This window comes from Anopheles aquasalis, chromosome 3, assembly GCF_943734665.1.
Source record: "Anopheles aquasalis chromosome 3, idAnoAquaMG_Q_19, whole genome shotgun sequence".
NCBI lineage: Eukaryota > Metazoa > Arthropoda > Insecta > Diptera > Culicidae > Anopheles > Anopheles aquasalis.
Genome location: NC_064878.1, coordinates 42,624,064 through 42,636,563, shown reverse-complemented (window position 1 = coordinate 42,636,563; position 12,500 = coordinate 42,624,064). Strand labels below are relative to the sequence as shown.

At 47.8% G+C, this 12,500-nt stretch overlaps 1 protein-coding gene across 9 annotated transcripts in view; it reads left to right on the top strand.

The window, feature by feature from the left end:
* The window catches only part of LOC126574321 (filamin-B), a 45,173-nt gene that overhangs the window by 16,868 nt on the left and 15,805 nt on the right, over positions 1-12,500 (top strand). The window contains exons 1-2 of one of the 9 annotated variants that reach the window (XM_050234460.1): positions 2,300-2,317; positions 3,830-3,950. The exons of 5 other annotated variants lie outside the window; for them this stretch is intronic. The gene's annotated coding sequence lies outside the window, so the exon portion shown is untranslated. 3 more of the 9 variants (XM_050234457.1, XM_050234459.1, XM_050234458.1) reach the window with 3 other exon arrangements.

Sequence of the window (12,500 nt, the reverse complement as noted above, 5' to 3'; positions counted from 1 at the left end):
GCGTTCATGTGGGGGAATTTGGGGCACCTTTATTCGAGGATCGCAGCCGAGTCGTCAGAAGGGTTGTTTATCACTTTCGTATCTCTTCTCTCTCTCTCTCTCTCTCTCCTTCTCGTCGTCAATTAAGGGCTCATAATGTCGAGATTATACCTTTTTTCCAACAACAGCAACAGCAAACCACAACTCAGCCACTGGCAGCGCATGCGTGGAGGGTAACAGCACGCTGGCGGCCACGTGCCACATGCGGGGGTTCGTCGCTTATTGCTGTGCGGGGATTTGTGCATTCTTTTCCTTCGTTTTAATGTTTGTGAATAAAAATATGAGTTTAATGATGTTCAGACGAGTCAATGTAAGCAGTGTGGAGGTAGATTTACGATCTGACCATGTGCTATGCTTCCGTTTTGAGCACTTTTTATGCGGAAGAAACGAAAGACTTCAATGACCGGCGTTGCTTCTGGAGGTTTTTTTTTCGAAAAAAAAAACAAATTCAATTCAATTCAATTATGAAATGGCGATAAGATTACACGGAATCCTGCGACCATCGAAGCAAAAGGCGGAAAGAAACGCGACTTGAACAGACGGAATCCATCAAAAAAGGCTTGTCCGTTGAGTAACCGTCCCGCATATGGTCAATCGAATGCGATTGACCATTCATTCGCGTTATGATTCATAATCCACCACCGCTTTGAAAAGATGGTTCCGCACTTTGAAATTATAAATTCAACTACCTTTCCGTGCTGCGTATCAATGCGGTAATCCATCATTCACCAACGTCACGACAATATGAGGACGACACTCGGTACGACATTCAAGGGTGAATGGGCACCGGGTGTTTGTTTTTAATTTTATTCCGACGTTATTTGGCTCGTAATGGTTTGTGCCTTTCGGTGCGCTAGCGACAAATGAGAGCGGCTTGTTGGATGTTCGATATCGAATTGATCAGCAGGTGGCGTCCGGTATTAATGCCACTAATGGACGCGTCAAATGGTGGCAATCTATTATCGTGAGCGCACCGTGTGGGTGCCATTTTGAAACTTTTTTGCTGTCTATTGGTACTAGATTCGAGTTTCCTTTCTCTGCAACTCAGCAACCAGTCGCATTGCGATGTTACTGGTGATGTTCTGTATGTTCATGGTTCATCGCATTTCACCTTCTGGTTTTACGGGATAAGCAAAATGTGAGGCATGTGGGAATAAATTGATCGATGGCAAGATTACCGTGGTCCGTTTTGAGAATGTTGAAAATTCAATTAAGATGTACGCAACAAATCGTTCAAATCATTGAGAACATGAAAACATTTGCCAGTATATAGCAGAAATGTACCATATACTAATTCCCTGTTTATGAAACTGGAAGTTTTATCAAAAATAATGGATAAGCGGTCTCGGAATAGGCCACAGAACATATGGTCAAGACGCAACGATACAGAGATGTTGATTGTAAATCTCGATTATATGTTGGGTACAATTCTGATTTTCCATTGTCTTTTTTTTGCTGATACCTTACGGACTGAGCCGTATTTAAGTTTTCCATTGTCTATTAAGCACATAAAGATAACAAATCTTTGTAAAGATAATTTCAAAAACTACTGGAATGATAACTGAATGAAGAATGATTCCGGAATGTCGTAGCATTTATATTTCTTTGAACGGAAGGGGATCGGTCATTCTCTCAAAACAAATGTTCAATGGTTGACCGCAAGCCCCTCATATTAAAGCATCCACCAAATGTGTTTAGATTCTAAGCAGCAGATCATTCTAGCGATAGAAAATTATCATTATCTTAGACAATTGCACCTAAATCACGTGATGGTGTGAGCTATCCTTGCATTTCTTCCTGGATAACGCTTGATTTCTTTCGTTTATTATCCTGACCATCGTAGAAAGATGACTGAAGCGATCATTAATTATTGTCATACCAATCTTGTATCACTACAATTGCAATTCCATAAAAAAGCTCATGGGATCTCCTCCAGGATCACCGAGACAAACAGTCACAAAGATCACCCCAAAAACGTGCGCGGGCATCTCGCGATCATGCTCGATGAAAACATTGCTCGATGAAAACTTTGCTCGACGATCGAGCTGGGAAAAGCACCACCCACGGATGAGCCACCAGGTGTGTCCGTCTGTATCTGTGTAGCTTGGTGTCTTTATGGTCTGCTCTGTCCGCTCTCGCTCTCAAAGGTGCGATCGAGCCAACGATCTCTCCAACCCCGGGGAGAGCGCATGCTCAACCCACCACCGTACGCACGCAAGGTACGAGGCTTCTCAGTTTCCATTTAACCGTCTCGCGAACCAGTCGACCTGCGCACTCGGTACACAAAGAGACACACTGAGCCCGTCCGTTTGTGGTGTCGCGCGCGCGCACATCTCTTGAGCCGAAGAAGAAACTGGCCACGGAATCGAAAGAATACGAAGAAGCAATGTGCTAGTGTGCGAGCGAGAGGGGAATCGGGGAATAGCATACCAACCAACCAACCATCCAGCAGCAAGTGGGTTGCGATCGTCGAAGAAAAGTCGAAGAAGAAAAAGGGAGAAGATCTAAGGTGTGTGTTGTCTGTCCGTCCGTCCCCCGAGGTGGGTGAGCACTTGGTGCGGGATCTGGTGCGTATGCATGTGCGCGCGCGTGTGCGTCTGTGTGGGGAGAAGTGTTTTAAAAAGTTTCTTCTCCCGGCTGTTGACGCCTTGCTGTTCGTGAAACGGGGGTTGGCGAGGCGAGATGATTCAGAGGCCTTAATTCCTTAATGCCCGCTACGCCAGAACCTTTGCCACACAGCGAATAAAGCTTCGCCAATGTGTTCGCCATCTTTCCTGGGCGCGTGTGTATATGTGTGTTTGTTGGTTGGAACCACCAAGATCGTCGTCGTCGTCGTCGTCGCCGTCGGGAAGAAGAAAAGTCGTGCGCGCGCGTTCTGCGTGACTGTTGAGGCTGCATCGCGCACGGGGCGATCCGTTTTTTTTTTTTGCGAGCTCTTTCGCCTGATATTGTGATCGCCGCACACATCGGTGTGAATGTATGTCGGGAGTGCGCGCGTGATCATCGCTTTAAAGAAAAGCTCCAGCGATCGCTGGTTAGCTGACGTGACAGTTCGAAGTTCGTCGGGGTGTTCGTTGGTGTTGTGCTACTCGCCGTTAGCCTGTTCTTCCTCACACCATCCCCTTCTACCTGCACGATCGTGCGCATTGTTGTTGTCTCGCGTTGTCATCTCTTCACCTTTGTCATCGTCGTCTCCGTTGTCACCGTCCGCCGCTTGTTTTCACATCCCTCCCGGCCGCCATCCTGTGATGGAATTTGGCTTCGGAATTTAGCTTTCTCTAAAAACCATCATCCAGCCCAACATCTCTTCCTCGTTCTTTCTTCGTGCCCCCGGTGCACGCACGCACGCACGCAACCAAGCTTTAGATCTGGGCTCTATGGTGGTGGATTAACATGAGGGAGAGAGATGAGATGCCCCCTGAAGGGGCACGCATTCGAATGGAGCAACCAGCGATTAGCATGAAATCAGAATAACACCGAATGGTTTTAAATATTAATGATCACCGTCTGGTTCCCGTCTCCCTGCGGGTGTGTTGCGCTTTTTGGTGGCATCTCTTTGAGGGGTTGGTAGTTGTGTAGCGCTTTGCGGTGTGCGTATGTGTGCAAAGGGGACGAATGGAAAGAAGGACGAAGAGAAGGCTCCCTTCGGTTCGATCCTCCCCGGAAAGTCTCTCGGATTCGCTTTGCTTCCATTTCTCCCGCACCTGTGTGCTGTTCCTTCTCCTTTCTTGCTCGTAACTTAACGTCGTTGTTGTGTTCGCCCTACAAATCCGGCTACTGTATCAAGTAGCACCAGCAGCAGCAGCAACATCATCAACATAAGAAGCAGCAGCAGCAACAGTGGCAGCGGTTCCGGTGGTGTTGGTGACCAGAGTGGGCAACGTTTAACGAGCGGATTAAACAAAAGCATCGTAAGTTCTGGTTTGAATTCCCCGCAAGAAACAATCTTATATAAAGTTACTAATCTAAGATCGTAGAGAGAGAAAAAAGTATCGTAAATCCAAGAATCCAATTCTAATGTACCAACGAGCACCAGAGCCCAGCATCCAGCAGCTTTTTTCACCATTCTGCTGCGTTGGAAGCAAAGTTCCATCGTATTCCAGGCAACCACAAACCGCAGCAGCAGCAGCAGCAGCAACAGCAACGGTGGCCTGACCCAGATTCTGGACGGCTGTTCGATGCCATGTTGTGGAGCTGGTCTCTCTCGATCTCGCTCTCCCTCTCTCTCTCTCTCTCTCTCTCTCATTCGGTGTTGTGTAAATCTCGGTTTCTCCTTGGGCTCCTACGAGGGCCGGAGCAGATTAAACTGAGACACACAGACGACTCCGATCGAAAGCATAGTGGGAACGCAGCATAAAACCTCATGCAGTGTGCTGATCGTACAAGAGATCCACGGCACAACATGCACGGCAGGATGGGGGATCACCAACAACCGATAGCTTGTAAGAAAGAGAGAGAGAGCGCGTACGCTTGAGGTACCGTTTGAAAACCGTGGGCTGCCCGGGCTGCCCCCCGATATCGGTTTTCTCTCCCGGCTCCCGGTGCTGGTGCATTCCATTCGAATCCCCCCGGTGGAGAGGGAGATTAATTACGATCCGTGGGGTGTACGTTGCATAGAATGCAGCAATGCTAGAATGCCTTCCCCTGGCAGGTAGCAGGCAGCATCCGTTAGGACCACGGAGGTGCCTGTTCCTGGCTCTTTCTCTTTCTCTCTCTCGCTGTCTGTCCGTTGTAGCAGCAACGATTTGCAGCACAAGACTGTTAACACCGGCTTTCTACCTCTTCTGCCGTCTATTTCGCTTGTTCTACAAGCAGCTCGCAGCAAGTGGACGATCGGTTGAGCAGCACAATTGCCGGCGTTGTTGCCCTTGAATCCACGGGCATTTCCACGATCCACGGCAGAGTTTGCAGTCCGGCCGGACCGGAAACCATTTAATACAAACCAAGCGCTAAGCGAGTTCATGCAGCCGAAAAAAAAACGAGACATTCCAAACATTGACTTCAACAATGGAGCCATTTAGGACCGGACCAGGAGGCACAAGAAGGTGAAGCGAAGTGCGAGGGTTTCTTTTCGCCGGAAATCGCCAACCAGCTCGCTGTGATGGTGCGTGGCCAGACCTTCAAGCCACACGGATCACACAAACAATGATAAGATTTATCATCATCGTGGCAGTGCCAAACGGTGCGTAAAAAGGGCGGAAACTGAAGGGAGAGCGGCGTCCGTTGCTGCTGTCGCTCTGGCCAATTATGAAGGCTGAGGTGCTTGGCGGCCGTTGCTCTCACGGTAGCCCTTCCGTTGGTGAAATCTTCCACCATTCCTCGCTCCATCTCGTGGGCGTCTCGTGAGGTGAGGAGGAGAGGGTTGCTGTTGGAATGGCGTCGTGCGTGGGCCGTTCAACGTTATGCTGAGCTGACTCACTCACTCTGTACCAGCCAGTGGACAGAACGTTAGAGCAACACAAAGCTGCCAAGCGTTAGGATGTTGCAATGCGCGATCAAGGTGCATCCCCGAATTGGGTGTGTTGTTTGAAGAGCACCCGGTTGTTCTCCGCCACCCAAAACATATGCCAATGGAACCACTAACAGTACCGGGCAATTTCGCGGTTTTCGTCTCGCCATAAAGTTTACATTCTGGCCACGGGTTTGTTGGGTTTGCCGTAGCTGCGTCGTCGTTGCCGCTGTGATGTTTATTCAACCTCTATTTTGTTTTCTTTACCCAAACCTTCTCAATGTTTCGGTCAAAGCGACGACGAGCGGTAGCGGGGAATGGAACAAGAATGTTTTGTGTGAGAATCACACGGGCGCGAGGTGAAGCCAGGTTCCAAGGTTGATGACACACCGCACCCTGTCTCTCTGGTTCGCAAAAGTTGCTGAGCCAACCGGTGGCAGCCAGCTTATGCAGACACCGCAAACCTGCCTGGTCGTCCGTTGTTTTTCCAACTCGTATCCTAGAACTCCCATTCAGCTCCCAAGGTCCCAAGGTGCTACACAGTTAGTGCGCCACATTAATCGCCATTTATGCGCTCGCGGTGATGCTCAAGGAAGATGGCTTCCTTCATGGCTGCACTGCACACCGTGGCTAATGGTTTAGGGCGTAACGATTGCGAATGGAAAAACAATTGTGTGTACCGTCTCGGCACCACCGACAGAGCGTGCACAGCTAAGCTCCAATCCGATCCATATCAGAGATAGAGGAAAAGAGGGAAAGTCAGATGCGCTGGCGCTTTGATCGACCCGAATCCCCCGGACCGGAGGTAATTGACGTTTTGTGCAATTGCAGGCGCAAAATGTGCGTTCACTGTTTTGGCATAAAAATATGTGTAGTAGGCGAACGGAACAATCACTGCCGGTTACCAAGCGCATCATCACCGACGCAGTAGTCATAGAGCACAGCAAATGCAGCGTTCACTACAGTGCATTGCCTCTCTCAGTATTGGGTGCAAGTTTTTGATTTGTGACGACAAGTTTTATGTTTGCGAAGGTAATTTATTGTCTTAAAAAGTGACTTGCACTCAGAAGAGTCCTCTCCTCGCAGCCTCAAAGGTACGTTTTCACCTTTGTAGCAACAGCACAAAGGATACAACGATATTGTGCTTTAGGTTCCAAAATCTCTCTCTATCCGTCGCCATGTTACTGAGGCTGCGCTGCGGCGCTTCTAACGAACCTCAATCCCAAGCAGCCGGCGGTGTTTCGGGGTCTCTCTTCGATTAGTTTTAATTACCCAACGATTAACATGGCACGGTTCCGTAATTTTACGTAATAAAACGAATTTAAGGCACACTACGGTACACGGTGCGGTGCGGTGTGGTGCGCGGCTAAAAAGCCCCATGCAAAACGTCGGTTTCCGTTCGCCAATCGAGCGTGTCCGAATGCTTAATGGCCTAAAACGGCTGCAAAATAGGAGCGATTTGCCGTAGAGCCAGAGACTTTTGCAAAAGAAAGAGCGAAAAGGTGCGAGAGTGAGTGAGCAGAGCATAGATAAGTGAATCGAAAGTGCAACAGATCGACAGACAGACAGACGGACGAACGGACTGACGGACAGACCGCGTCAGTCGGCGACCAATATAGCAGCAGATCTCCCCCTACGATGGTATGGTGGAAGGGGCTAAAGCTGCTGATCACTTCTGGGAGAAAGTTCGTTTGCTTCGTTGAAGCATCGGCATCACCATGAGATGACCACAGAGAGTCTCAGCTACACCTCACCGGCGTGTGTTTTTGTTGTTTTAAGGCTCCACCACCAAAAAGGCTTCACAAAGCAGCAGCAGGCGACGAGTGTGCATGTGTATGTGGTCGCCCGTGCACACGAGTTGCCCTGCATGTAACCATTTATGCCACATGAATCCACACGATTATCGAGTTAGCATCGTCGGAAAGAAAGGAAGGAAAGTTTCGATCACTTTCGGCACCCTTTGGTGGTGGTGCATCATCCCAAGGAAGAAAGGGAAGCGTTTCGGTGGCCACGGCATCTGCAACGATCACCACAACAACAGCAACAACAGCAGCATCATATTTGCTTTCTCATTAAAATACCAAACAACCTTCCCTTCAGCACGGAACGTACGTAAGGAAACGTAAGCAATCCTTCTCTTCATCCAGCAGCAGCATCGGCAACAGCAGGCGTTGGACTTATACACAGGGCCCTTTCATTCACCGGGTGGCCTTGCTTGGCCATTCATTTCACAAGTTCTTTTTTTCTTTCTTTTTGTACCAACCCGGGGGCTGTTATTCGCTTTCCACACATTTAATCCACCATCTCGTGGTCAACTCGCTAGCCACTAGCCAGTTTAGCGGGCCGGACATTGCGTCAAGTGTTTTTCGTCTGCTCCCTGGGGGACGAGAAAGGTGTCCCGTTTTTTTCCGTCGCCCCCGGGTGGTGGGGACTCGGGATTCGCTTCGCGAACTGGTTCGATCGAAATATTAGCAAATATGTTGCAAATCATTTGTCGTTTCGTTTGCCGTAACAATGCGCCGTAGGCCAAGCATTAATCCACAACCAGAGGCTCGGTAGCATCGCTAATGCCGATGGCGTATTATGATGTTATGCAAACACTCTCCCCTCTCCCCCCCTGGCTACCGATCACGTGGTTCGATTTTTGAAGGGTTTTTCATAAATACATTTGTCTAATGATCGATGCTGCTGCTTACGCATTCCATTGTTGTCGGCTGCCTGTCAGACAACCACGACGTAAAAGCACGTCGAAACGAAACGTGCAGCATTTAAATGTGGCCAATGCGGCATGAAATGATGGCTTTCATCTATACGTAACGTCATAATAACTTCATCGATCGTTGAACTTCTCTTCCACCACGGGGGGTGGATTGTTTTTGGGGAGGTGCAGTTTAGCTTTGGTTCCTTGAGCGTCATAAGTGTTGCTAATCTGATCGTCTTCATCAGAAGGCGTGGCATCGGCTCGATGTTGATCTTTCTATTGAGTGGCTTTCTTTGGCAATAATACTAGTGAGAGAAGGTTGACTGGCAACGATTCGTATTGTTATCCTTTAAACATCTGTTTTAGCTGTTTAACATGATGAACACTTTCTATTTGTTTCATTCCATTTCTTCTTTCATTTTCCAATGTGGGTCAAAATGGATCAAAAGGGCAATTAAATTAAAATCACATAAACATTACTTCATAGATTTGGTTGAAAATGTGTTGCTTTTAGACCACTGATTGATTTTTGTATCGTAAACAATATTGATGCATTAAAAAGTTACGTCAAAATATCAATTTTTATCAAATATTTTTGGTAATCTACATTGTTGGACATCGCTTTCATTTAATTCGTTTATCGAAACAGGTTCAGATATGCAAACATTAATATCCACTAACTAATTTTCACAAATTTCCATCGTATTTCCAATTTTAGCTTTTAATTTCAATTGAATTTTTAATCACCCGAGGATCAATAGAGAATCAATATTATAGAATGTATTAAACATTCTTTTTTCTCGTATGATTAAACATGCTTTTCATGTTAACTAAAAGATTCAGCATTGATTCCATTATCTACATAAAAGTTAAGTGAACTTTCCGGATATGCATTTGAATGCTAACAAGATCATCCCTGGTTCATTCTGACCAGCTTTGTTCTTTAAAGCGTATTGCTTACGTCGGGAAAAGCATCATTAAAACGTAAAAATCGGATAACACCCAAGCTACAATGCAATGTTACGAAATACAGACTGAGGCAGCTAATAATCTGTAAAATTCCAATCACGATTGGTCAACCTTTATCCCGCTATCATGTTTGCGCCTCTTCCGTTCTTCACGCACGCATTCAAGTCTTTCGTTCTACAGTAAAATCTCCAAAATCAATAAACCCTCCAACTCTCGAACTGCCCAATGGGTGCGTCGCCATTGCCATCGTGTGAACGCTGATGCTAATTTTATGCGCAGTTCGCACCGTCGGCCATTCATTTTTTCTCCATCGCGTTCCCTCGACGGAACCCGAAAAACCGGTCTCTCGATGCCAACAAACGGTGCCTGGCCTGTCCGGGGTTCGTCACAGAAATAGAAAAACATTTTTATCTCCTCTCCCGAGCCTCGGCACGACTCTCGTCTCATTGTGTGCACCATCGTTGCCGCATCACGCTGTGTCCAAAATGTGTCTTGAAAGGAAGTGGTTGTTTTTGAGGAGGGGAGGGGGAAGGGCCACATTCCTGCCAGCCATCGGGAGGCACTCCAATGACATACCATCCGGACGGGAAGCAGCGCGATATGTTAATCCCGCGGTCCACGGACCACGATTTTAGGGCGTGGAGACCTACCCTGCATGCCTGGCCGATAGAGAAACGTGTCTTCCTCTCGAAACAGTCCACGTGTCCACGAAGCCTCGCGCTTCACGTCACGGTGATAGTGGCAACGCCGGCATTTTGGGGGCTTTGGTCTTACGAAACGGATATCCAATAAAACGCTCCCGGGAGCTGCGTGCGCACGTTCCTATCAGCCCGTCCTCTTCTCTCCTTTTCATGTCTTTCCCAACAATAACATAAAACAAAAAAAAATGACTTTTAGACAAACAACACCACCCCAAAAAGGCCAGCATGCTGTCGTCGTGACAGCATTTACAAACAAATGCCCTTTTCGCGCGGGAAGAGGAAGAGAAGCGTTTTGGGAGTGGCGCTTCCGTTGACATATCCGTTGATGGCGATGCGCGATGTACCAGCGATCATCAAAAGAATACATAATTAACTACTCTGCCGCTCTGCACCGGTCCGTTGTATGAGAATAGAAGTTACGCTCTACCTTGGCCCCCGCGCGGATGGTTTCATTTCGTCAAACTTTCACCGCAACACCGCGCTTGTACCGAGCGACCGCCGTGTGTTGTTGTGGGTAGCCACGAGGGTTACCGAAATTTATTCGTTAACACCGCCCAACACCGAGCCAAGCCCGAGACCATCCGAGAAACGGTACCGCGTGCACATAGGCACATTGCATTGACCAGACGCCTCCCTCACTCGCGTGTCGCCACGCTTGACTCATGGTGAAGCTCCGAGCAAAACGTGGGGAAGTCCAGTGAAAACGAAATTTGGAACCTCACAAATTAATCGCTTTTTCACCAACCCACCCCGTGCGCGACTCCGTCCCAAAGTTCGAGGAAAGCCAAAGTGTGTTGTTGAAGGTTTGATGGATTGCGTGTGCGCCGACGTGGTGGTGGTGGTGGTGATCAGTGCAAAAACTCACGCAGCCAAGATGCATCGAAATGGGAAATGTGGAAGTCAATAAAGATGAAGAAAAGGCCAGGCCAGCCAGCCTCCGTTAATTACCGATTTTGGGGTGTGAGGCGTGGTTGTGTCTTCCTCACCTCCTTTTTTTTTATAACCGGTTCCATGCCTGATGAGCTGCGCCGCGAGGAAAGCAGGAAGCAGGACCCCGCAGCTCACGCCGATCGCGACCGATCACGAACCATTCACACCCAGGACGCGAGGCATTGAATTATTTATTAATGCTTTCGTTAATGAAAGTGACCCAAAACCTTGTTTGCCACACGTTCTTTTTTCTGGGGCCCTTTATTCCTCGTTACAGATCGCGAACGCACATGTTTGTATTTGTGCTTTCGATCAGCAGCGTTTTTTTTTTGTACGTAGATCTTAAAATACTCACAAAGCTTCTTGTTTTCCCGAGACACAAAAAAAAAATCCAAATCCCTCAACCTTCTCGCCGGACGAAATGAAACGAAACACATGAAAGGCTTGCAGTCGCGAGTGGCCACTTTCACCCACGACGTCCCGCTGGCTCCACCACACACTCCAGCACACATACACAGAGAGTGCGAGGTCTCGAGATGCCAGATGCCAGAGGTTTCTCTTTTTCCAATGCGCAATGCGTCAACCCCCTTGGCGGGAGCATAACTCTTGGCAGCAGCCAGCAGCAGCATCCCATTTGAGGTCGCCGCACACACAATGTTGTTGGTGATCTGTCTCTGCTCTGCTGCGCCAGCAAAACGTGGCCAGTTATCGCGAAAGGGAACCCTGTACTGCGTGCGCGCGTGTCTTGTCGTTTTGAAATCGAGAGTGGATTCTCCATTTTGCAGGAGTCCGGGCGCAACAACATACGTTCGCTGCTGTTGCTGCTGCTCTGTCGTTGCCCATCATCAGTGACACTACGTCGAGGAGGATGATGGAGTGGTCAACACAAAAATATGTTGCCCAAAACCGGAAAGACTACTTGGCACACCATATCACAACCTGGCAACCGGGCCGGGTTGCGACTCGTCGATTTCCGTGTTCCGTGTGACAATAACCGTTTTGCTGGGGCTATGGTTCGCACCTCCCTCCAGGCGCTCGAGGGCAATGTACGCGCCATGCTTTTTTCGTAGATTGTTGAGTAACTTGGAAATGGTTTATTGGATTGATGGGTGAGCGATGTGTTAGTAGTAAGTCGTTTGAGCCAACGCTCCTCAAACACTCCACTGTAGATGACAGCCTGCTGACTGCTGACGGTGTGCTCTGGTATGGCCTTCCACATGATCTGTCGCTGAGTGATCATTACTTTTTCAATAGCACAATTTCTGGTGGCACCATATTAATGTGGTTATTTTTGTTTAAAAGGTACATCTTTTAACGACTTTCAGTCAAAATTTCATGCCATTTGACTCACTGGAAACAAAGTTATTGCACTTAAAGTGACAGTATGTTTGAGCCAAAATGTCAGCAAAAATGCAAAAAATTAGTGAAAAGCGTGAATTTTCATTTTTGTATCGATGACCAAAACATTCTGTCACTTTAAGCGCAATAACTTTGTTTCCAGTGTACCAAGTGACATGAAATTTTGACTGAAAGTCGTTAAAAGATGTACCTTTCAAACAAAAATAACCACATTAGTGTGCCGCCGCCAGAAATATTCCTATGGAAAAAGTCCTGTTTACTTGTAGATGCTTCCTGATCGCCTCGTCTACACGTTTATGTGGCGCGTTAAATACGTGCTTATGCTGTGGCATAAATCATCGCACTCGTTATA